The 24,808-nt window shown below is 34.2% G+C and overlaps 1 protein-coding gene across 1 annotated transcript in view; it reads right to left on the bottom strand.

Annotated features, from left to right (window-relative positions):
• LOC112919064 (melanoma-associated antigen B10-like) overlaps positions 1-24,554 on the bottom strand; it is a 46,978-nt gene extending 22,424 nt beyond the window's left edge. Inside the window, exon 1 of the mRNA XM_025997406.2 lies at positions 24,383-24,554. The gene's annotated coding sequence lies outside the window, so the exon portion shown is untranslated. The remainder of the gene's footprint in view (positions 1-24,382) is intronic.
• Between the last annotated feature and the right edge of the window lie 254 nt (positions 24,555-24,808).

The following is a 24,808-nucleotide window of genomic DNA, read 5'->3' as shown; positions in this document are numbered from 1 at the left end:
TTTTGGTATTTTTAATATTAAAGAAATCTTGCATTCTTGGAATAAACCTTATCTGATAATGATGTATTATCATTTTATTATTATAATACAATAATAATTATTATTTACTATCTTTTTATTTATCATTGTATTTAATTTTCTGATGTTTTAAGATTGTTGCATCTGTACTTATGAAAGAAATTAGCTATAATATTTTTTTTCATAATGTCCTTGCCAAGGTTTGGTGTTACATTTATGCTGCTCTCATAAAATGAGTTGAGATGTCCCCTGTTTTTCTATTCTTTGGAAATGTGGTTTTTTTTTTTTTTTTTTTGGAAATGTTTTAATGTAATGTTTTTTTCATCCTTAATGAAGCTGTTTGGTTCTGGAATTTGCTTTGAGGGAAATTAAATTATGGATTCTGTTTAATTTCATTACTATTCAGATTTTCTATTTCTTTTTATGTCAATTTTAGGAAGATGCATTTCTCTAGGAATTCATCTAGTTTAATAAGTTTTCTGTAATACAGTATTTTTGATATGTGTTGGATCTGCTATTCCTTTTTCATTCTAACAGTGGCTTTCTTATGCTTTCACTTTTTCTTGATCTCTCTTCAAGAGTTTATCCATTTAATTAGTCTTTTGAGGGAATTAACTTTTGGTTTGTTGGTACTTTATTTATTTGAACTCTATTTCATTGATTTTTATCTTCTTATCTACGACATGTTTTGTTTTATATTCTTTGGGTTTATTTTGCTCTTCTTTTGCTATTTCCTTGAGATGGATGCTATTTTTTGTTAGCTTATCAATTTTCACCCTCTCCTCATCTCTGAAATATGGCTTTAAAACTATAACATTCCTGGGATCCCTGGGTGGCGCAGCGGTTTGGCGCCTGCCTTTGGCCCAGGGTGCGATCCTGGAGACCAAGGATCGAGTCCCACATTGGGCTCCCGGTGCATGGAGCCTGCTTCTCCCTCTGCCTGTGTCTCTGCCTCAATCTCTCTCTGTGACTATCATAAATAAATAAAAATAAAAAAAATTTAAAACTGTAACATTCCCTTTAAGTATACATTGAGTATTCTCTAAATGTTACGCTGTATTTTTATTTTCATTTATTTCAAGATACATTCTAATTTCTGTTTTGTTTTTTTTTTTCCTTTTCTTCCATCGTTTATTTAACATTGTATTTATAATTTCTAAAGTTAGAGGAGATTCTGATTTATTATTATTTTTTAAGATTTTATTTATTTATTCATGAGCAACACAGAGAGAGAGAGAGGCAGACACACAGGCAGAGGAAGAAGCAGGCTCCATGCAGGGAGCCTGATGTGGGACTCGATCCTGCGTCTCCAGTATCACACCCTGGGCTGCAGGTGGCACTAAACCGCTGTGCCACCGGGGCTGCCCTGATTTATTTATTATTGATATTTTCATTTAATTACAAAGATTAGTGACTATGCCTTTCATTATTTTAATTCTCTGAAATTTTCTTAAAGTTATTTTGTGGCCTGGTATGTATAGTTAGTTATTTTAAGTGTTCCCAGTGTGCCTGAAAAAAAACGTGCGTGATGAATTCACTGGATAAAATATTCTCTGTATATCCTTTACATCAAATTTAAAACTCTTAATATATTCTATATTTTATAAATGTTTTTCCCGCTTGATCTATCAGTTCAGGGACATATACTAAAATCTTTCACTACTTTTATAGATTTTTCTACACCTTCTGTAATTTTGTCAAATTTTGCCTGTGTATGCAGAGTACATTTTATTTGAGGTATAATGATTCTTCTTCCCATCAAATCAAATTTTTGATCATTCAAAAATAATCTTTATATCTAATATTGCTTTTCTTGCTTTAAAATATATTTTATCTAATACTAATATACTGGGCAGCCCCGGTGGCGCAGCAGTTTAGCACTGCCTGCAGCCCAGAGCGTGATCCTGGAGACCCTGGATCAAGTCCCATGTCAGGCTCCCTGCATGGAGCCTGCTTCTCCCTCTGCCTGTGTCTCTGCCTCTCTCTCTCTCTCTCTCTGTCTCTATGAATAAATAAATAAAAAAATCTTAAAAAAAAGATTTATAAAAAAATAATAATACTAATATACTTGAGTTATTTTGATTGGGATTTACATAGTACATTTACTTTTTCCATGCTTTTTCAATATTATTGTATCCGCTTGTTTCAGGTAACTCCCTTGTAAATAGCATATGGTTGATCTTTGGGGGTGAGAAAAGGAAAGAGGGAGAGAAAGAAAGAGAGAGAAAATCTTAAGCAGGCTCCATGTCCAGAGTGGAGCTGAACATGGGGCTCCATCTCACAATCCTGAGATGATGACCTGAGGCAAAATCAAAAGTCAGATGCCTAATCAACTGAGCTACCCAGGCACCCCAGCACATGATTGATTTTTTAAGTCAAGTCTGAATCTCTTTTCCTTTAATTAGTGCATTCATTACATTTCTTAAATAAATGAATGTATTGAGGTTTATAAATACTAAATTATTACTTGCATTCATATTGTCCTACATTTTTATTAGGCTTTCTCACCTTCCTTATATATATTTTTTTGCATTGAACATGGTATTATATATTTTTCCCTTTCTATGACATTTATAGTATGATATTCTTTATTTCTTCAATTCCTTTTTCTCTAGAAATTACAGCATGCAACCCTGAAGTACCAAAGACTAGTATTTGTTGATTTTTACCCTCTTCTTAAAAAATGTGGGCAATGTAGTTTACTTTAACTACAATTACCTCCATTTTGACTTATGTATATGTTATCCCTATGGGGTTTAATTCTTTAATGTTAAGCACTGGCAGCTATTATTATTTTTATTTCATGTACTCTATGTTGGTTTAGATTTCCTCATATTTATAGTTTTGTTTCCTTCCTGCATCTCAGACTTTATATTTAGTATTTTTTTTTTACCTTAGAAACACTTTTTGTTATTTCCTTTATTATAAGACAGTTGGTGATGGAATCTCATGATTCTGTTTGCCAGTCGGTGTCTTTATTTTCTGTTAATTTTTAAAAGATATTTTTGTAGAATATGTAATTCTGTGTTGGTGATCATTTTAATACTTTGAAGCTATAATCCCATTGGCTCCTGGCTTTCATTGTTGATGTTACAAAGGAAGCTTCCCTTTGTTGATCCTCTAAATGTGATTCTCCCATGAGTTTTTTTAAAGATGTTACTTTTTTTTTGCTTTGATTTCCCACAGATATATTGTACATATGTCTGAATTTCTTTTATGTTTTATGGGATTCATTGGGATTCTTGAATGTATGGATTGATATGTTCTATTAGTTTTAGAAAAAAATTTTAAGGATTTTATTTATTTATTTATTTATTTATTCATGAAAGGCACAGAGACAGAGAGGCAGAGACATAGGCAGAGGGAGAAGCAGGCTCCATGCAGGAAGCCTGATGTGGGACTTGATCCTTGGATCCCCGGATCATGCCCTGAGCCAAAGGCAGAGGCTTACCCACTGAGCCACCCAGGCGTCCCTAGTTTTAGAAAATTTATAGCCATTTTTTAAGTCTCATTTTCTTTCTCTCTTCTTTTGAACTCCCATTAGATGTATTTTAAAACTTTTAATTGTATTCTCTGTCTCTTAGCCTTTCTTCTATATTTCATTTACTTTTTTCTCTTCCTGATTCATTCTGGGTGTTTTTTTCTGACCCTTCTTACAAATCACAATAGTTTTTTTTCTTTTCAAGCTAAATTAAATATGCTATAAAATCCATCCTTTACCTTCTTAATTTTGATCATTGTATCTTGCTGTTCTAGAATTTCTGATTGGTTCTTTTTGAAATTGTTACTTTTTATACTTTGCTGTTTCTTGCTGAATATTTTAAGTTCAGCACTTAGCTCTGTGATCATGGATAGCATAGTTGATTTATAGTTTCTGTATGTCAGTTATATATAGTATCTGTACTAATTGTAGGACTGTCAATCATCTTGTCTCCTCATGTACTGGGTTATTTTTTGTTGTGTATAGATCCTTTGTTTGATTATACTTATTTAGACATTTTATTGTATTCTGTACGTGAATATGATGATTTCATGTATTTGTGCTAATAGCTTCCAGGGAGATTTCCCCCCTACTGCCAAGTGTTTGGAGGCTTTAGCAATCTACGATCACCGTAATCCAATTTTAGAGTTTGAGATTTTCTAGAAACTAGATGACCTAAAACTATGCTTCAGTACATGCAAGGACAAATTTCTTTCTGGTTCATAATTGCTCCTAGTTTCCAGGATCCCAGGAACTATCCTAAATGACAGGTAGGTTACAAAACTGTTCTCCATCTTGGCAGGACCTGGAATTTATCTTTTGCTCACTTAGCCTTTGAGCCTATCACAGCTATTGTTGCCCTCTTAGCCATCTGCAAAGGGTAGCATATAGCATTGCAAGTACTGCTTTCACCTATTAATTTCTGTCTTCTCCAAGATATGGGGTTTCTATTTCCTCATCATGTTGTTAGCTTTCTGATTATATGTTTTTTTCTTCTTCAGATTTTTTAGTTATGTACATTAGGATGCAGGTTCTAGATTATGCGGTACCATTTCAGGTTCTAAATTATGTGGTCTACCATTTCAGTGTACTTTATAGGCCTTTCTTAGTCATCATCTTATAGTATTGACATCTTATAATATTGTTAAGTGTTGACAAAAAGTGCATGTCCCATTTCTGTTTAGGCTTCCTTTGCCTGTAAATTTTCCAGGGCAAAGACTATATATGAAACTTTATCTAGAAAATACAGAAATTGGTGTAGGTTTAACAAGAATTAAATATTTGATAATATGCTAAAAGCTTTTTGTAAGTTTCTAATAGCCCTTAAATTATGTTTGCTTTGATTTTGGTTGTGAAAAAATTACTTACAGGTCCTTTTAAATGTAACTATTAAAATATATAACTTAATATAAAGGCTAAGCAAAAAGTTAAACATTCTTGGCTGCTGGCAAAGTAGATGGTTATCCATGTGTGTCTCTAAAAAATCAATACTAGAAACCATTCTAGAAAGAACTCGAAAAAAAAGCACTGACATAGTGGAAATCCTGCACTATGCTACACTTCTTAGCTGGGCATTTAATTACTTTACCTAACAATTTTTATTAAATATATGTCATGTGGCAAGCCCCATCCTCTGTACTGGGGATACAGAACATGCTGTCCCTGTTCTCAGAGATACCAGGGTCCCATGATGATAACTGTGCAACAAAGAGATACTTGTGTAGCAGTGTGGTGAGTTATCTGGTAGAGGCAATGACATTAAGTACTCAAAGTCCTGAGGATGAAAGGATTGATGACAATAGAATAGCTTTGAGAAATTGGTGTTTCTTTCTCCTCATCCCAGCTAAGGATATGCTTATAAAGCAATTCCATGTCCAATCCCACCTTTCCCCTCCACTCTGTTTTCCAGGGAAGAATGCATCGTTCCTAGGCTTTCTCCACTACCGCAAGCCTCATTTTTAAATGGAATCCTTAAATAATTCAAATAAATGTCTTGGGCAGAAATGGCATGTACAGATGTGGAAAAAAGAGGTGAAGGAGGTGAAAGTAACCAATATATCTCTTTGGAAAACTCATTAAAGAAAGAAGAATGTATTTAGGAGATGCAGCAATTGTTTCTTTTTTATGGCAATCTTACAGTCTTCAAAATAACTTTCAAATACACTTCTGAAATACTTTAGATTTTATCTCCTTCTATGCATTATGAAAACTTACATGCTGACCCCATTTAAAAATTTTCTGATAATTCTAATTCTTGATATTGAGTTTATTATTATAACACATAATACCATAAATCCAAATTCTCTCAAAATTAGACCTTCAGATAAAGGTAGTTTTCTGAAGTTAGCTAAGTCATGGTATTACCTTTACTCAAAGGTGTATGAAGTATGTCGTTAGAATAGTTTTAATTAATTAAATGAGATTAAATCCTATATGAGTTGAATGTATTAGCAGAAGCCTTTGATTATTTAAATAAAGGCTAACATTTGAAGGAAAGTATAGATGCAAAATAAATCTAGTTCAATAAATAAAGGGATATGAAACCAAATTACTTCTGTGCTGAAATAGAAAATAAAAATAATAAAATGAATTCACTTAGATCAGTGCTGATAACCCAGCTATCCATGTATTCTTCCATATTAATTTCTTTCCATTCTCTCATCTAAAAGTATTAGCAAATTAATCCAATTTTAAAATATACTTGCATTTGTTAATTTCATTCTGCCTTCCCCATAAAATATAAAAATAGGCCTTTTAAGAATTTAACATGACTAATCTAAGAAAAGTATGTTAAACATATAGGATCATATATTAAAAGTGCAAACCCAATATGGTTGAGAGTTACTTTTTTATTATATGATACTTCTGTGTTTACTTATGTATCCTGAAGACTTTTGATGAAAATATACTTTTAAAGTAGGAAAGCGGGATCCCTGGGTGGCACAGCAGTTTAGCGCCTGCCTTTGGCCCAGGGCGCGATCCTGGAGACCGGGGATCAAATCCCACATTGGGCTCCCTGCATGCAGCCTGCGTCTGCCTGTGTCTCTGCCTGTGTCTCTGCCTCTCTCTCTTTCTCTCTCTGTGTGTGTGACTATTATGAATAAATAAATAAAATACTTAAAAAAAATAAAGTAGGAAAGCTTTTCTAATACTCATGGCCTTGTAAAATGTTCTTCTGGTACACTGATTGTCTATTATTTATCAAACATAAACAGAATTAAGCTAAATGATTTTTCTGGTACATATGAGGCAATCCAGCTTATAGATTTGGGCTGAGAATTAAGGTACACAAGTCAATATATATGAGCTGGTGAATCTCCCTTTTTATAATATTATTTCATTTACTAGGTATTAAAGTACTTTTTTAGTTGGATGATAGAATTATTAGATATAAAGAGGAGCAGAAGGAAATGTCAAAGTCTCTATTTTCAAATTATATTTTAATTTTTTCTTGTAATTATGTCTTGGTTGATTTTTGCCCCATCACCTGTTCAGCTGATTATTAAATAACAAGTTCAATTTAAAAGCATATATCAGTCAGAAGCCAGGCAGAGAGAATTTAAGCTATAGAGTTCAGTAGAGGAAATTTAATATTGGGAATATTATGTCCAAAAAGTATTAGAAAAACTGAAAGGGCAAACAAGGGACCATGAGGTAATTTGGCTATTAGCACAGGAGGAAGCCACGGCTAAACCTAGTACTAGAGGAGCAAGGATATGAAGTAGTGGTACAAAGAAACAGGAGTAAGGGCTTTCTGTAAGGAACTGGGACTTGGGAAGGAGGAATGCTGCTAGAAGTTACAACCACAAGGAGATGGAGCCACACCAAAAAGATAATCTGAAGCAGATAAGTGGGAGAAATAACCTAGAATCTGGTCTCCACTCTCCATTCACCCTCTCCTGCTAGTGGCTCCCATTGGCAGGATTGATCTGACAGCATTAGTCAGATGCTAATTGGTAAAGGAGCATGGGCTTTGCAGTTGTGGGGCTAAGTCCCCTGAGCAGAGTATAGTACGAGGAAAGTAAGAAATGGCCCTAAGAGCATATTGGCCAGTAAACAGATCAATATATTCTAAATAGTAGTTTAATGTTGTTCTTTTCTAGCATAGCATCACATTCCCAGACTTGTAGAAGGTTAGAAAATCATCAGACTACAGATGACAAACTTTCAATACTTACAGTTTTTGAAGTAGTGGGAGATTTAAAAGTATAAAAATGGAACAATGTACCAAAAAGGCATTAATAAAAGGACATATTAACTCTAATTAAAAATGAATGGATGGAAAATATAAAGATCCTTGCTTCACATAATAATGAATACCTTTGTATTATCTGTATTACCAAACACTGAATTGGCATCTTTCATTCTGAAATCATAGAAAGATGATGTTCCTATCATGCTTTTTGGTATTTCTCTGCTAGTCCTAGCCTATGGAAGAATGTGGAAAAACAAAATGACATGTAGCTGTTGGAAAGTAGTAAAGAAAATTACTGTCATTTGTAAAAGATATTATCCACGTGAAAACTCAGAAAATTATCTGAAAAAATTATCACAACTAAAAATCTATTTTATTGCTGAGAACAAAAAATAAGTAAATATGAAAAATTCTATATACCATCAAAGATAATGTAGAAATATAATGAAAAATATACCCCATCAATAATAATAATAATAAACTAGTAGAATTTTGGTGTAACTATAAAAGTTGAATGTGAACTTCATGAAGAATTCTATACAACTTTATGTTGAGACCTAAGGATTTGAATAGAGACTTGTATCAAGTTTGTGATGGTTAAATTTAAGTGTCAAGTTATCTGACCAGATTAATTATAATTTCTGGGTATGTCTATGAGAATGTTTCTGAATGATATTTGCATTTAAATTGATGGACTCAGTAAAGTAGTTGTCCTGTCCAGTGTGGGTGGGCATCATCTAATCAGTTGAAGGCCTAATTAGAACAAAAAGCAGAGGAATTAGGAATTTGGCTTTTTTAACCACCCCTCTCCTCAACATTGCCTCACTGCATGATCTGGGACATCTCATCTCATTTTCTCTGGCCCTTGGACTGGGATTTATAGCATCTGCTCCCTTGGTTTTCAGGCCTCAAGACTGATTTAATTACACCACCATTTCCCTGGATTTCTGCTAGCTTCCAGATGGCAGATCATGGGAGTTCTCAACCTCCATAATTATGGGAGCCAATTCTTCATAAAGAATTCTCTCTTTCTTTATTATATGTTTAATATATTTATTATTTGTACATGTATTATATATAAACTATAATAGAATTGTCAATTAAAACAACTTTGTATTTTTAGATAAGATGATTATTGGTAGGTAGAAAGCCAATGAGTTTAGACTGATAGCAGATTCAGAAGTGCCAAACGTGAAGCTAACATGGCAAGTAAGCAGATGTTCTCAAGGAAACTCTGAGAAGACTAAGCTAAGAGTCAACAACTATCAAAGCCAGACTGAGCTGTAGGTCAATCTTCAAGATAATTATTTTAAGAAACTTTATTGATAACACCTGGGATGTTTGTGCTTCTCTGTCTACAGTCATAAACAGAACAGCTGGCTGTGTTGAATTTTTCCCTCAGACTGAAGTCCAAGAAAATTTTCTAGATAAAATATTCTGTTCTGGGACAAGGTTACTAGTAAGTGTATTGTGTCTTGGCGAGGAAGCTAAACTGAAGTTGAGACAAGCCTCAAGGGATTATAAAAAGGAAAGTGTTGGACAAAAAAGAGAAATATATTAGAGATTTTGATTCTCAGAGTAAAATTCTTTGGTTTAGCAATTATGAAGACCTTGGGTATGCCTCTTTGCCTATTCACCATCCATACAAAAGTCAATAACTGCTACAGAGTAATATTTGTTTACTTACACAGAATCAGTGGTCAGCCTTAATTATGGAAAAGTTCTATCGGAGAAGCACGACCAGCACTAGTGTGGAACCCAGCATGCTGTGTACCAATGTTAAGTAATCAATTACTTCATTTAAAAATATAAATAAATCAACACATATGACAGTGCACTTGAGGAAAAACACAAAGTGTTAAGGAGATGGACAAAAAAGAACAAACAGAATAACAGAATTAAGGAATCAAAACATGCAAAGGAAAAATGAAATAAATTGAATCTAATTCACATCCTGAGAGACAACTGAGATGAATAATGCTTCCATGACATAAGAATAATCAACCATGAAAGCAAAAAAGATCTGACATGTAAACTACATTCTTGGAAATTTAAAATTCAATGGACTAAATTACAAATGTACATAACTTATGCTTGAATTGCAGATCTAGAAATCTCTCGAAATAGTTGAGGCAAAGTGAAGGATAAGTGTTAGTCATGGTGTGTAGATTCAGGTAACCCCAAAGAAAGGAGGAACTAATCAACTGAAAAAAAGAGTCCCTGAATTATGGAAAGATGTAAACATTCAGATTTAAAGGGTCCATTCAGGGATCCCTGGGTGGCGCAGCGGTTTGGCGCCTGCCTTTGGCCCAGGGCGCGATCCTGGAGACCCAGGATCGAATCCCACATCAGGCTCCCGGTGCATGGAGCCTGCTTCTCCCTCTGCCTGTGTCTCTGCCTCTCTCTCTCTCTCTCTGTGACTATCATAAATAAATAAAAGTTTTAAAAAAAATCAATATTTAAAAAAATAAATAAATAAATAAAGGGTCCATTCACTGCCCAGTAGAATAAGTAAATTTCATCATCAACATTAAAATAAAAATCCTACAGATTTCGTAGAGGAAAATAAATTTTATTTGCAATGAAAGGAGAAGTGTGGGGAAGTAATTTTTCACAAAAAAACCATAAGCAATATCTTTAAATTTTTATGAAAAATAAATATTTTGTTTTTTTAAATTTTTTTTTTAATTTTTATTTATTTATGATAGTCACAGAGAGAGAGAGAGGCAGAGACACAGGCAGAGGGAGAAGCAGGCTCCATGCACCGGGAGCCCGATGTGGGATTCGATCCTGGGTCTCCAGGATCGCGCCCTGGGCTAAAGGCAGGCGCCAAACCGCTGCGCCACTCAGGGATCCCTGAAAAATAAATATTTTGAAACTAGAATTCTGTACCCAGTCATATCATTCATCATCCATGAATGTCAAATAAATGTATTTTCAGACACTTAAGTACAGAGAAGTCTAATATCTATGAAAAAGTTGCTTAAAAGGCAAAGAAAAGACATCAAAGACATAAAACGAAAAGACATCTAAGAAAGATGGCAACATGTAATATAAAAAACACTGATATCAAAGTATGACCTAGGAGATTCAAGAAAATTAAAAAATAAATTTAAAGAAGACCCATTATATATATATATATATATATATATATATATACAGTATTTTTCCCCTTTGCAGAAAATAATGATTCAAAGACTAATCAGTTGTACTACTTAATTGTATGGCATACATTTGGATAGTTGAATGAGAAGTGCTGTTTATTGCTTTTCAGGCTTTAACATCAACATATAGAGAAAATCTTTTAAAATTATAGAGAAATGACTGTAAATGTAAATGTATTCTTCAGGATTCTCTCTGTCCCTCTGCCTCTCCTCTCTAAAATAAATAAATAAATCTTAAAAAAAATAAAAGCAGGGAGTTATTTTCTAGAGGTGAGATATTAAGAAATGCAAATCCAAGTACATCATTTAAATTAAAAAAAAAAAAAACCAAATAGATGAAACTACCAGAAGTAAAAAGAATACTGTGAAAACAGGAGGGAAGTAATATAAATGTTGTATATCCTCTAGTTGCCTAGAGAAGAGATAATAGAAACTGTACACATTGGGCACCTTCAGCTCGTGATCCTGGGATCCTGAGATTGAGTCCTGCATCAGGCTTCCTGTGGGGAGCCTGCTTCTCCCTCGGCCTATGTCTCTGCCTCTCTCTGTGTCTCTCATGAATAAATAATTAAAATCTTAAGAAAAGAAATTGTACACATTTTATATTTGGTTCATAAAACTGTTTTTGAAGTAATAATGGTAATTACCATGAGCCTTAAACTCAAAAACCATTAACTGCAGATGACTAAATTGTGTGTGTGTATGTGTGTGTGTGTGAGAGAGAGAAAGAAAGGAAGACACTTTCACTTTTTAATTTTAGTCAGTTCAGTAATATTTTCTTTTATTTAACATGTACATTTATTATCCTCATAAAACATAATTTGATAAAGCTTGAACTTAGATATATCTAAAACTACCTTAATTAAAATTGTATGATACCAGTCCAATGGTAAAAAAAAAAATGGACTATGATAAGAAAAGAGTTCCCAGCACAGAGTCTAGAAGAGTTATAGGGAAAGGAAATATTATTAAGAGTTTCCAGGATACTTAGATAAGTGATAAATAGAAGCTATTTTTCATGAAACATATGTGAATATTTCCATTTTTTATATGAGGAATAATTTTCTTTTTTTTTAATTTTTATTTATTTATTAGTCACACACACAGAGAGAGAGAGAGAGAGAGAGAGAGGCAGAGACACAGGCAGAGGGAGAAGCAGTCTCCATGCACCGGTAGCCCGACGTGGGATTCGATCCCGGGTCTCCAGGATCGCGCCCTGGGCCAAAGGCAGGCGCCAAACCGCTGCGCCACCCAGGGATCCCGAGGAATAATTTTCTATACATGAACACAATGGTAGGTGACAGAATGGTATATATGGTTAAATGTAATAATTTTTAAAATATCATAAAAAGAGCATATATAGATATATAAAATATATTTCTTAAAAAATCAGTAAGGGATGCTGTTATTATTAAAGAATACTTATAAAGCAACAGAAACTTACTTTCCTATAAATAATTGGAACACAAACTGACAATTTATAAAAGAATATGGATGACCAGTAAATACATGAAAAAATATTCAATCTCAGTAATGCCTACATATTTTTTTAAATGCCACTTAAGATCATTGGATTGGCAAATTTTAAAGTTATAAACACATTTTGGCAATGAGCATTCTTTTCACTTTTTTGTGGGGATATTTATGTGTGTGTGTTTGTATACATGTATGTATATATATATATATATATTTATGCATAACCTTTCTGAAAAATCCATTTACAATGAATATTTTAAGAGCCTTAACAAGGGCATTTCTCATCGGTCCTGTGAAATAGAAAGAAATGCAGTCAAAGACATGCACAAAATGGCTATATATTATTATGCTAAATATTTATAATAGCAAAACAATAGCAATAGCTTCTTCAAGAATGAAAATTGTTAAATAAATTAAGAAAAATTAATTTTCTTAAGAAAGTGGAAACCTGAAGGATTAATTTGCTTAAATTACACTTGGGAGTTGTTAGCCCAGTGTAGTGGGGGTAAGGATAAAAAGGAAATGCGTTAAGATGCAAAGCAACGTCAAGCAATAAATAGCCACATTTGCTACTGGTTCAACTAAGCCACAAAAAAGACAGATTAGATAACTCTGAAGCCGTGTTGACTTAGCATATGAGACCTGTTCCTGAAGGTAGCCAGTCCTGGGAGTAGTCCACAGAAGAAAGAAAAGAGGGATACTTATATGCCCTGATCTCTTCCGTTTCTTATTTCCTATCTGTCAAAGTTGACCTCAGGGTAGCTAATCCCCTGCTAAGTTGGTGACCCTTCTGGAAGTTGGATTTTGCTCTTCACAATATATTGTTTCATCCAAGTTCAAAAAAGGGAGGCATGACCTAGAATAGTTTGCCTACCACCTAAGAAAGTGAAAGAAGGAGATAGTTAAGGAAATATGAAAAGGCACACAAGGATGGAGTCCCAATAAAATCTAGATGAATAATTATCATGGAACCCTTATAATCAGGTTTTCTGAAAATAAAGAGTAGCACAGAAATATCCATGGAATAATGTTTAATTTTAGAAAAGCAGGAGGAAATGGCTATATATCTGGTAGGAACCCAAGATGAGATAGCTATATGAATATATACAAAGACTGAGCAATCTAGAAATAAATTTACTGGGCAGCTCTGGTGGCCCAGCGGTTTAGTGCCGCCCTCGGCCCAGGGTGTGATCCTGGACACCAGGGATTGAGTCCCGCATCGGCCTCCCTGCATGGAGCCTGCTTCACCCTCTGCCTGTGTCTCTGCCTCTCTCTCACTCTGTGTCTCTCATGAATAAATAAATAAAATCTTTAAAAAAAGAAAAAAAGAAAGAAATTTACTACCAATAAGCTGCTTTCTGTGTAAGGCCATTTTTAGTTTAGGGTCATTTTTTTCTCAAAGAGTGCCTGCAATGTTCAAAAATTTTACTATAACTGTGTATTAATTTTATAATTAGAGTGAATGAATTTATAAAAAGAAGTAATTAAAGTTGTTATAATAGGATCTGGTTTTATTCAATTTTAATAAATTATTTTTCAGTATACATATTAAATTTCTGGAAACTTTGGACATCAGAATAAAGATTCAATGGCTATGCATACAATATAGGGTTTAAAAAAACAGTTTATGTGGCAGATGTTCCCTTTCCATCCTGTCAGATTAAAGTAATATTATGCCTTTTTAGGAAGTATTTTTTTTAAAGATTTTATTTATTCATTCATGACAGACACCGAGAGAGAGGCAGAGACACAGGCAGAGGGAGAAGCAGGCTCTATGCAGGGAGGCCGATGCGGGACTGGATCCCGGGTGTCCAGGATCACACCCCGGGCTGAAGGTGGCGCTAAACCTCTAGGCCACCTGGGCTGCCCGAAGTATTTTTTTAATAAAGTTCACTAAACAACTCATTCTGGTTGGTTTGGCATATTAACTGCTAAGAAGTTATTTTACATTTGTGGTCCCAAGAACTTTTAAAAACAAAATAAGATTATTTGTCAGTTGTAGTTATGCTTGTATTAAAATAATCCCTGGTTCTTTGGATTTAGATTATGTAAAAAGACTGGAGAAAATTTAAGAGCATTTTATAAAGGTGTATCATGCCATTATTTACTTCTGGATGATGAATGGAAAAGGAAACTAAACATTTTAGCATTTTTGTAGTTTAACCAAATGTATATTCTCCCTTCTTTATTCTGATCAGATTTACATAAAACTTAGCTTTTAAAACACAACAAAAGCTAGCCTTTTGCTTAGATGCATTTAGAATTAGATGGCAAAAATAGTTTTCAAATGTCAGTAAAATCTCCTAAAGTCTGGCTACAGGAGTTGATTTTGTTTGTTTTTCTGAAGTGTTTGCCAGCACATCACAAGCCATAGGTAATACTTCTGAAATATGAGAAAAGTGAATGGGTAATAATAAGAGGGATAAAAATAATATTAGCACATATTTAAAGAACACTTTATAATTATCAGCTATAGTTCCCAGTGTTTTATACACATTAGTCACTCATTTGACATTGAGAAAATTCTGTGAAGTGAATAAATAATATTATTCTTATTCCCATTTTACCGAAGAGAAACTGAGGCAGACGGGTTAAACAGTGAATCGCAGATCCAAGATTTGAACTAAGGAAGGCTGGCTTCAAAGGCTGTTCCAGTAACCATTACAACACATATTATCTTTCATCATAGTTTAGGCAGTTGTTGGAAGATCAAAATTATACATTACATAGAAAATATTCTGTCTTGAAGAATCTCTCTGACTTTTCTCTGGTGCAGATGTCAAATGACAGCTAACTCTTTATGGTATAGATATGCTATGGAGCTGAGATCTCACATCTACTTTATAGTCCTTCTTTCTGTGAAGTACTGCCCAAACCATGAAAAAGAAGTAATTATGTTGATTTGCCTCATTACAGTTTCATTTCTTAGTACATTTCTCATAGGTAATGCTACTAAATATGATAACCTTTAGTCTTCCAACTTTGCCATTCCAAGATTTAAAGCCAGAACATATGACACTAATGTAGGCAAATTTAGCAAAAACACATTTACAGTTTACACAGATACTGAATTTTCAGTTAACTATTCATTTCAGAGAAGGAAAACTTAAAATTTATCATTTGTTTTTCTTAATGTCATACATTCTACTACCAATAACATGCAAACATCTAATAAAATATGTCACTTTTGTTTATGCAATAAATATAATTATAAGTTTATAATTATAAATTATCATTTTTTAAAGTGTTTTTAAAAATTTATTTATTTATCCATGTGCAACACAGAGAGAGACAGAGACACAGGCAGAGGGAGAAGCAGGCTCCATGCGGGGAGCCCAATGTGGGACTCGATCCCGGGTCTCCAGGATCACGCCCCAGGCTGCAGGCGACGCTAACCGCTGCGCCACCGGGGCTGCCCTATAAATTATCATTAAGTTATAAATTTATCAATGGTTAAGTATACTGGTAATTTAAGAAACTAATGTTTGGTAATTTTATTTATTTATTTATTTATTTATTTATTTATTTATTTATTTATGAGAGACAGAGAGAGAGAGGCAGAGACACAGGCAGAGGGAGAAGCAGGCTCCATGCAGGGAGCCCGATGGTGGGACTCGATCCCAGGTCTCCAGGATTAGGCCCTGGGCTGAAGGCGGCGCTAAACCGTTGAGCCACCCCGGCTGCCTGGTAATTTTAATTTTAATACAGAGAGGAAGATAAAATAAGGTTGAACTGAAGTGATAAAATGGAGCAATACTTCCAGAGACTGACTATCATACTTCAATATAATCTGACTGGACAACTGAAAAAAATGGAAAAATTAGGTAAGATCAAATAAAACTGATAACAAGTAAGATCTTCTCTGTTCAAAAATGAGCTATTCAAAGGATATACTATTGTTTAATCAGAAGGAAGTAAACTCAGAAATATACGACCTTGACAAGCTCTATGATATAGGTAGATAGATAGATAGATAGATAGATAGATAGATAGATAGATAGATGATAGATAGATAATCATATATCTATAAACGTTGAGGGAAAGATGAGACTAATAGTACATTTTGCTTTAACAGGGACAAGAAGTCCTTGTGACTGCTTATTCGGCTTTCTAAGTGTTAAAATAAAATGAAGTACATGTAGACAAAAGTAATCCAGGAAGTATCCCAAAAGACCTCAAGCAAATCAATGAATAGTGTTTGCATTTCTGAAATTAAGATTAATAATAGTAACATTGGAAAAGACAAATGTTAGACTTGTCATATTAAAAGAGGAACTTCTTGAAGAATCAAATTTGACAGCTTGATATACCTGAATGGGAACACAAAAACCACAGAGTTCGGTCCTTTATTTTATACTTAGAATAGTGAACATTCATTATCATGGTAATACTTCATGATACAAAATAGCACAATCTATTGATTATTACCTTATTGCTGGGAATTTAGATTTTGTCAAATTTGCTTTTATCATACTAGGATAAATATCTTAGAACCTAAATCTTTTCTTCGTATCTCTGATTATTTCCTTAGGATACAGCCTAAGGGATTTATTGGGATCCTTGAAATAGATGATGTAAAAGTAATGTATAGTGGCCAGTTCAAGGAATAAGTTTTGACATAGTTATCATTTTTTGAAGTATACAACTTAATCATGCAAAAAAATTCTGGTATTCTGTTTGTGTCTCCAGTTGAGTCATTTAGCTTAGAAACCCTTACATGGTTAAGTTTGCAATTTACATTAGAAAAATCTTCACAAATATTTTTCTATGATGCCAGCACTAATTACACTGACTTGAAAATTTCTTTTTTAAGAAAAATATGTTTTCTAAAGGTTTTTTTTATTACATTTTTTATAGAACATGTCTGTCACCTGTCAGGCATTGTGATTAAAGGGAGGAGAAATAGCCTATTTGCTTGATATAGAGTGCAGCATATTCTAAGCTAAATACATGTTTGTGACCAAATTCATGTGCTATAAACTGCTAGTCTTAAAAATAAAATTATACACTTTATTTATATTTCATCCTATTTTTATTAAATTTAGAATGCAAATGAGACCTGGTTATACTTCAGTATATATGCCTTGAAATTAAGTTGTCAGTCCTAAAAGTAGTGACATTGTGCACTGTTTATGAAACACATGACACTCTGGTTAAGAAACAAAGCTAAGGAACGAAAGCAAAAAGAACTCTCAGAAGCCCATCACACTTATTGAGAATAAAATACAAAGTTCTTATCCAGGCCTATATCACTGTATTTGACCACAGGATCTGGCTCTGAAACTTTTCTCCATCTCCCATCACTCTAGGCTGCTCTCCCTCTTCCCAGGGATTCTGCCTTTCTCACAGTGCCTCCATCACTTGCTCCTTTTGTCAGGGAACTTCTTCCAGATACTCACAGGGCTCACTCTTAATTTTTTCAAAGCTTTTGTAAAAGACTGTCCCTGACTACCATCTTCAGTCTCTAAGCCTTCACCTGCCTCCCCCCCCTTTTTTTTCCATAGCCTTTACCTGTACTACGGTGACATTATAAATGTGTATACATCTTTATTATCCTTATTCCCAGTAAAGTCAAAGCTTCATTAGGACAGAGACTTTTTTTGTGAGCCACTACACTCCCAACGCTGGAACATTGTCATATAATTGGTTTTCAGTATATATCAAAAGAGTAATATGATACATTCACTGTTGGGGTCCAAAAGTGGTGCAGCAGAATCTGTATTCTCCATGTGAAGCCAGCTAATATTCAAACTTTAACTATAAGGCAAAAGAAATCAGTAAGATATTTCATAGATTAATGTAATCAAGTGGTAAAATTTTAAAACTAAATTGCATATATTTAATGTAGTAATAATTGATGACATCTTTTATATGTTGGAAAATGTACAGTTCGATTATTTATTAAATTTTAACTAATTGTTTTCCTGGCAATTATCCACTACTTTTCATACCATTTCCACTCTGTCCCCCAACCCACCCCACTCAAATTCCTAAGTTCATAGCTTCAGGGGAGGAATGAGAAAGAAAAGAGCCTTCATGTTTCTTCTGGATATAGACACCTAAAATCTAAAGTCCTTAGAGAATGTTGAGAATTGATGAAAATGGGGGAAAAATCAAGAATGAGAAGAATTTCTTCATTTTTAAAAATGTCTCTACCCAAAAAATCTTAGGAGTTTAGGGGGTGGGGAGAAAATAATAGACTGGTATTCAAAATAGAGAATGATCAGTACTGGTCTGCTGTCGACCTATCAGGCACATATGTTGGTTGTAAATAACTTGTATGAGCTATTCTGGAGATAACCTGCCAGGTAAGAGTCTAACTATTGTAGTGTCCCAGGGAGGGGAGGGAAAGGGGGCAAGCCCTGGTAACAAAAGAACCAAGGGAAAAAATGGCTATACAATGGCCCTAGATACGCTGGTTCTTCAATGAGCTTATCAAGAATTGTCTTTCGATGGACACTGAGGCTCCTTCCACAGTTGGTCCACAATAGCCAAATTGTGGAAGGAGCCTCGGTGTCCATCGAAAGATGAATGGATAAAGAAGATGTGGTCTATGTATATATACAATGGAATATTACTCAGCCATTAGAAACGACGAATACCCACCATTTGCTTCAACATGGATAGAACTAGAGGGTATATTCTGAGTGAAGTAAGTCAATCAGAGAAGGACAAACATTATATGCTTTCATTCATACAGGGACTATTAAAAAATCGTGAAAGGGATTAAAGAGGAAAGGAGAAAAAATGAGTGGGAAATATCAAAGAGGGTGACAGAGCATGAGAGACTCCTAACTCTGGGAAACGAACAGGGGGTAGTGGAAGGGGAGGAGGGCGGGGGTTTGGGGTGACTGGGTGACAGGCACTAAGGGGGGCACTTGACAGGATGAACACTGGGTGTTATGCTATATGTTGGCAAATCGAACCAATAAAAATATTGGTTCAATAAAATATTGGCTCCAACCAAAATATCGGTTCCAATAAAAAATATACAAAAATAATAAAATAAAATAAAATAAAATAAAATAAAATAAATAAAAAGAATTATCTGTTCTCATTCCTTTGCACCTTTAAGTCTCCAGGAACTTTGACCAAATCTCTAAGGAATAGGATAAAACCCTATTGAACTGAGAACAAGTTTCCACTACTCCAGTAGAGATCTTCAATAAAAATAAAGTGGATATAAGAAAATAAAAAGAATTGTATCAAAAAAAAAAAGAATTGTATCTTTTGCACAACTAAGCTCCATATGATGGCTACCCACCGTATAATATGTCATACATTAATATATTATTTATTAATAGATTAATAGTATTAATTATTAATAAATTAAACTTTGTTTATTAATTTTAATATATTTATTAATGCTTATAATATATAATATATATATATAGTGGCAGATTTTCTGAGAGTAATGAAACTTAAACTTCAGGGTCTCTCTCTCTCTTATACAAGTCCCTAGGTTTATAGGAGTGCTTGGAGTTGTAGTACATTCTGGAAACCAGTTTGCACAGAAAGTATTTCTCTATAAGCATTTCTACAAAATTGTGTAAAGAGACCTCAGAAGAAATGAATCTCAATTGTTAAAGCTCCAGAAATTCCTTGTGATTTCTCTTTTCATTAAAATATATGTACACTTTTGTCTCTTTTTTCTTTGCTCATTTGTTTTGTTTCTTAAATTCCCTATGTGAGTGAAATCATATGGTATTCGTATTTCTCTGACTGCCTTATTTTGCTTAGCATAATATTCTGTAGCTCCCACCATGTCGTTGCAAATGGCAAGATTTCATTCTTTTTTTATGGCTGAAAAAATACAGACTCTTAACCATAGAGAATAAACATAGTTACCAGAGGGGAGGTGAGTTGGGGATGGGTGAAAAAGGCGATGGGGATTAAGGAGGACACTTGTGATGAGCACTGGGTGATGTACAGAAGTGCTGAATCACTAAATTCTGCACCTGAAACTAATATTACGCTGACACACAAAAGTGTTATTATGCTGTTTATTACTTAACTGAAATTAAAAAAAAAACATATATATATATTTGAACCTAATTATAAATATATAATTTTGTATTATTTTTCTTGATTTTTGAATTTTTTTATTAGCCATCGTATTGTATAGACTTTGGGCTCCACTTAGCCTGGGCCCACCTTTGTATATGTTTGTATATACATATAACTTTAAAAAGATAGACCACCAGGCTAATAAGTGCATTGACCTTTGAGAAGTAGTGATGGCAGACCAAGTAGGGAAAGATTTTTTAAATTTAACCTCACATAACTTTATAAGCTTTTGCTCTATTGTGTTTTGTATTTCTTTTCTTAATTCCTGACAAAAAGAAACAAAATTCTCATTTCTTCAAAGTAACTTAGATTTTGATAAAATCTGCCTGCCCCCACACCCTGCCAAAAAACTAAAACAAAAAAAAATAAAAATAAAAATGAAACCAAGTAGGGGCACCTGGGTGGTTCAGTAAGTTAAATGTCCCCTTCTTGATTTCAGCTCAGGTCATGATATCAGGGTCATGAGATTGAGCCCTGCATGACCCCATGCTCAGTGGGAAGTCAGTTTCTCCTTCTCCATCCTTCTCTGCTCCTCCCCCTGCTCATGCATGGGCGAGTGTGCTCTCTCTCTCTCTCTCTCTCAAATAAATCTTTAAAAAGTAAAAAAAAAAATCTTTAACAAGAATGAAACCAAGTGTTGGGATTTCTTAATAATGGGGAAAATTGCTACATCTTTCTTGTTTCCTTCACAGCCAAATATCTGTAGAGGTTAATATCATTTGTTTTATTTTTAGGTTTTATTGAAGTATAATTTACATGTCATAAAATTCACAGGTTGTGTCAACTCAGTGATGTTTTTAGTGAATTTATGAATGCGTGCAAACAGCACCGAAATCCAGAAACATTCTCATCACCCTCCAAAATTCCCTTGTGCACATGCGCAGTTTATAAAATGATTCTTTTTTAAATCTGTTTTTGCTTATGAACTCTTGTCTTTAGTAGTCCACTTCTTAGTGCTAGCCCTCCCTCACTCCTTTTGATTTCTCCTGCATCAATCATTGAAACTTTCCTTGCCATGGTCACTAAATAACCTTATTCTTAGAATTAATGGTTATTTCTTCACTTTTAACTTACTTGATTTTCAGCTATCCTTGGCACTGTTGGGAATTCCTTTCTTTATGACATACTTTTGGCATTCCTGTAGCAGGAAATCTACCCAGTATCTGTCCTTCTCTTTCCTTTCTCCTTATGAATAGAAACTCTGTAGGTTACATGTGACCATATGATCAGCTAAAATAATATAAATTATCAAGGTCACTTACATTTGGGAGGAGATGATAAGATGTAAGAAGTTGGCTAGGCACTTCTGGGAAAGATTTTGATTCTCTATATAGAGATTATCTCTTCTTGCTTCCCCCACTTTGCCCTTTCTGCCTGGAACACAATTGCTTATTAAAGTTTTGTGGAGGGACGCCTGGGTGGCTCAGCGGTTGGGCGCCTGCCTTCGACTCAGGGCGTGATGCCAAGATCTTGGCATCAAGTCCCGCATCAGGCTTCCTGTGAGGAGCCTGCTTCTCCCTCTGCCTGTGTCTCTGCCTGTCTCTCTCAGTCTGTGTCTCTCATGAACAAATAAATCTTTAAAAAATTATGTTGGGTAGAGCATCTCCCCATCATGATATAAATGGCAAGGCATAAAGGTAAGAGTTGGTTGGGATATTGAGGGCCACGAACTGCCCATCTTTGGACTTGTTTAAGAGGAAACAAACTTGCATTGTGCTTAAGCCCCGGATAATATGGGTTTCTCTTACCAACATCCAATTGCAATCAATAACTAAAATAGCTTAGATAGCTTCTCTTATTTTGAGGCTATGGGTAATGGTGCTATCTGGAAGAGTCTTTGTAAAGAAAGACGGAGGATGTGATATGAACTCATCATATCTCTGACACTGTCCTCTTATATGACATTCACTTCTGTCTCAGACAAGGTAGGTTCAGTGCTTTTTTTGTCCAAATCTAGTAGTTAACTGTCTGAGAGAGCATGGATTCTATGGACTATAGTTCCTTGCATAAGGACAAACCCATGTGCTATGCCAATAAACAGATTTGTTTAGAAAATCAAAGGTACCATTTGCATATTATGGTTATGACCCTGGGGGAAACATATTCTTTGGCTATGCAAGATACTAGGATAAAATTCTTTTTAGAGCTACAACCAGCCAACCTTCCTTCCTTCCTTCCTTCCTTCCTTCCTTCCTTCCTTCCTTCCTTATTCCACCACTCTCTCCTTTCCTTCCCTACCCTCCCCCTTTCTCTCTTTCTGGGAATCATAAATAAGCCCAAAAGAATATATATGGGATGACTGAAAGAGAAGAGCAATCCTCATTTTTCTCACTTCGTTATATAGACTCTTCATTTTTTTAAATCCAGTGAAATAATGTATTGTAGCTACTATAAAAATATCAAATAGAAACAAAAGAAGAAAGAGAGTAACTAAACATTGTAAGAAAAGTTTTAAAATATGGCTTTTTTTGTTTATAGTATGAGAAAGCCAGTATTGTCTAAAACTGTTGATGGGAGCCAAAACTGAAACAAATGCATGAAGAGCAATTTAGGGACAACAAAAAGCTTGTCTTTTATATACCATTTTCCCAGCAATGCTGTTTCTGTAAATTTATTCTAAAATAACAATTTTGCTGAAGCCTATTTGGAGTGGAAACTTGTATGAAAGTTAAAATCTTGCTTAGCTCTCATTCTTGCACACCAACTGGACAGTGAATTAAGGGGAAAGGATAATAGCACTTCCTTTCCACAGACTCAACAGATACCTTATTTTCACAATTAAAAGTTTTTATAATAGTTAAAAACCCTTAGCTATAGTTTATATTTTTCCTCTGTATTTACCGCAAATTGATTTGTCTATGACCTACTTTAATAATTAAGAGAAGGAATAGATTTCTTCATATATGCAATATAGGCATTATTAGAATGGCTTCTAATTTTCCTAGGAAATTTTTTAAAATCCAAAATCCAATAAATCTGAAACCTGATTTTTATTAATTATATGAGAAAAGCAGCTACCCATAATTAGGCCAAAAGAAGTATTTGAAATGAAATTGCAGGGTTTTTTTTATTTTTCATAAAATCACTCAAAGAAATAATAATTTTGAGGGCAAGCAAAGATTTCCTTAAAATAAGTTCTCATCAATCTTATAAATATTTTTAATGTATTTTAAACTAATCATTTTTGTGAATGATACTTCTGAAAACAATTAAGCTTATTTACCTTCAATATTTTGCAAGAAACCAAGTAAGAAATTTTGGAGCACAGCATGACCTGGGATATCTTTCGTCTTGTGTAATGAAAGTATATACAGACGTTTATTCCAAAAAGCCATTATTTATAGACACTAAGCAAGCTTCCTCCACATAATCTTCTGAAGTTCTTCAGAGAAGTTCTATCACCCTCAAAAACAAAGGCTACAGCCTTGCTGAAGGCTGTAAGACTCAGCAGGTTTCCTAACATCTGAACAGTGTAACTCTCTAAGAATTTCAATTCTTCTGCACTATCCTCTTCTTTTTTCAAACATCTTAAGGTCTTTAAATAAGGATGATGTCTCAGTGTGAATTAGCACCACACTCATTGTAACTAATCTAGGAGATCAGAATTCCCCAGAACTTTCTAAACATAAGATGCCCAGCCTCAGCCACTTCAGGTAATTTTTTAGAGCCCCAAACAAATTCAATACTCTTTCTGACATGTTTCTTGTTTGCATTGATAAAACACATCTATCTCACTTTTTGGGCCTGCTTCCACTTGACTCACTCCTCTCATTTTATACTTAAGAGGTAATTTTATGCTTCATTTTTTACAGATTAAATATACTCAGACAGTTATGTTTTCAAAAAATAGTTTTAGCTTGGGGGACCTGTGTGGCTCAGTCAGTTAAGTGTCTGACTTTTGGTTTCAGCTCAGGTCATGATCTTATGATTAGTGATCTCATGGGTAGTAGGAATGAGCCCCACCTTGGGCTCTGCACTCACCAGAAAGTCGGCTTGAAGATTCTCTCCTTCTGTCCCAACCCCCACTCACACGTGCATGTTCTTTCTCTTTAAAATAAATAAGTAAAAGTTTAAAAAATAGTTTTAGCTTGTTCTTTTGACCATCATACCATAATCAGTAAAAGGAGACTCTAAACTAAAAAAAACACCAAGTGAAGATTCTCATTTAGTTGTTTCATAGTTAGTAAATCTAATCTGTTATTGGACACATTGAAGCCAAATTATCTATGTAGAGCAAATGTTAACCTATTTTTTCTTCCTCACTACTGCTACAGTTCCCTATTTAACAATAGTAGGGAAGGGCTATGCCTATTTTTGACCATCACATACCTTAGAAACCTATATATTTTCTTCATTAAAAAATCAGAATAGGAAAAATATTCATAAAATTAAAAAGTATTAATCAAG

Source organism: Vulpes vulpes, chromosome X (genome assembly GCF_048418805.1).
Source record: "Vulpes vulpes isolate BD-2025 chromosome X, VulVul3, whole genome shotgun sequence".
In the NCBI taxonomy this organism is placed as follows: Eukaryota; Metazoa; Chordata; class Mammalia; order Carnivora; family Canidae; genus Vulpes; species Vulpes vulpes.
The sequence above is the reverse complement of the archived record's forward strand: the minus strand, read 5'-3'. Positions and strand labels throughout refer to the sequence as shown.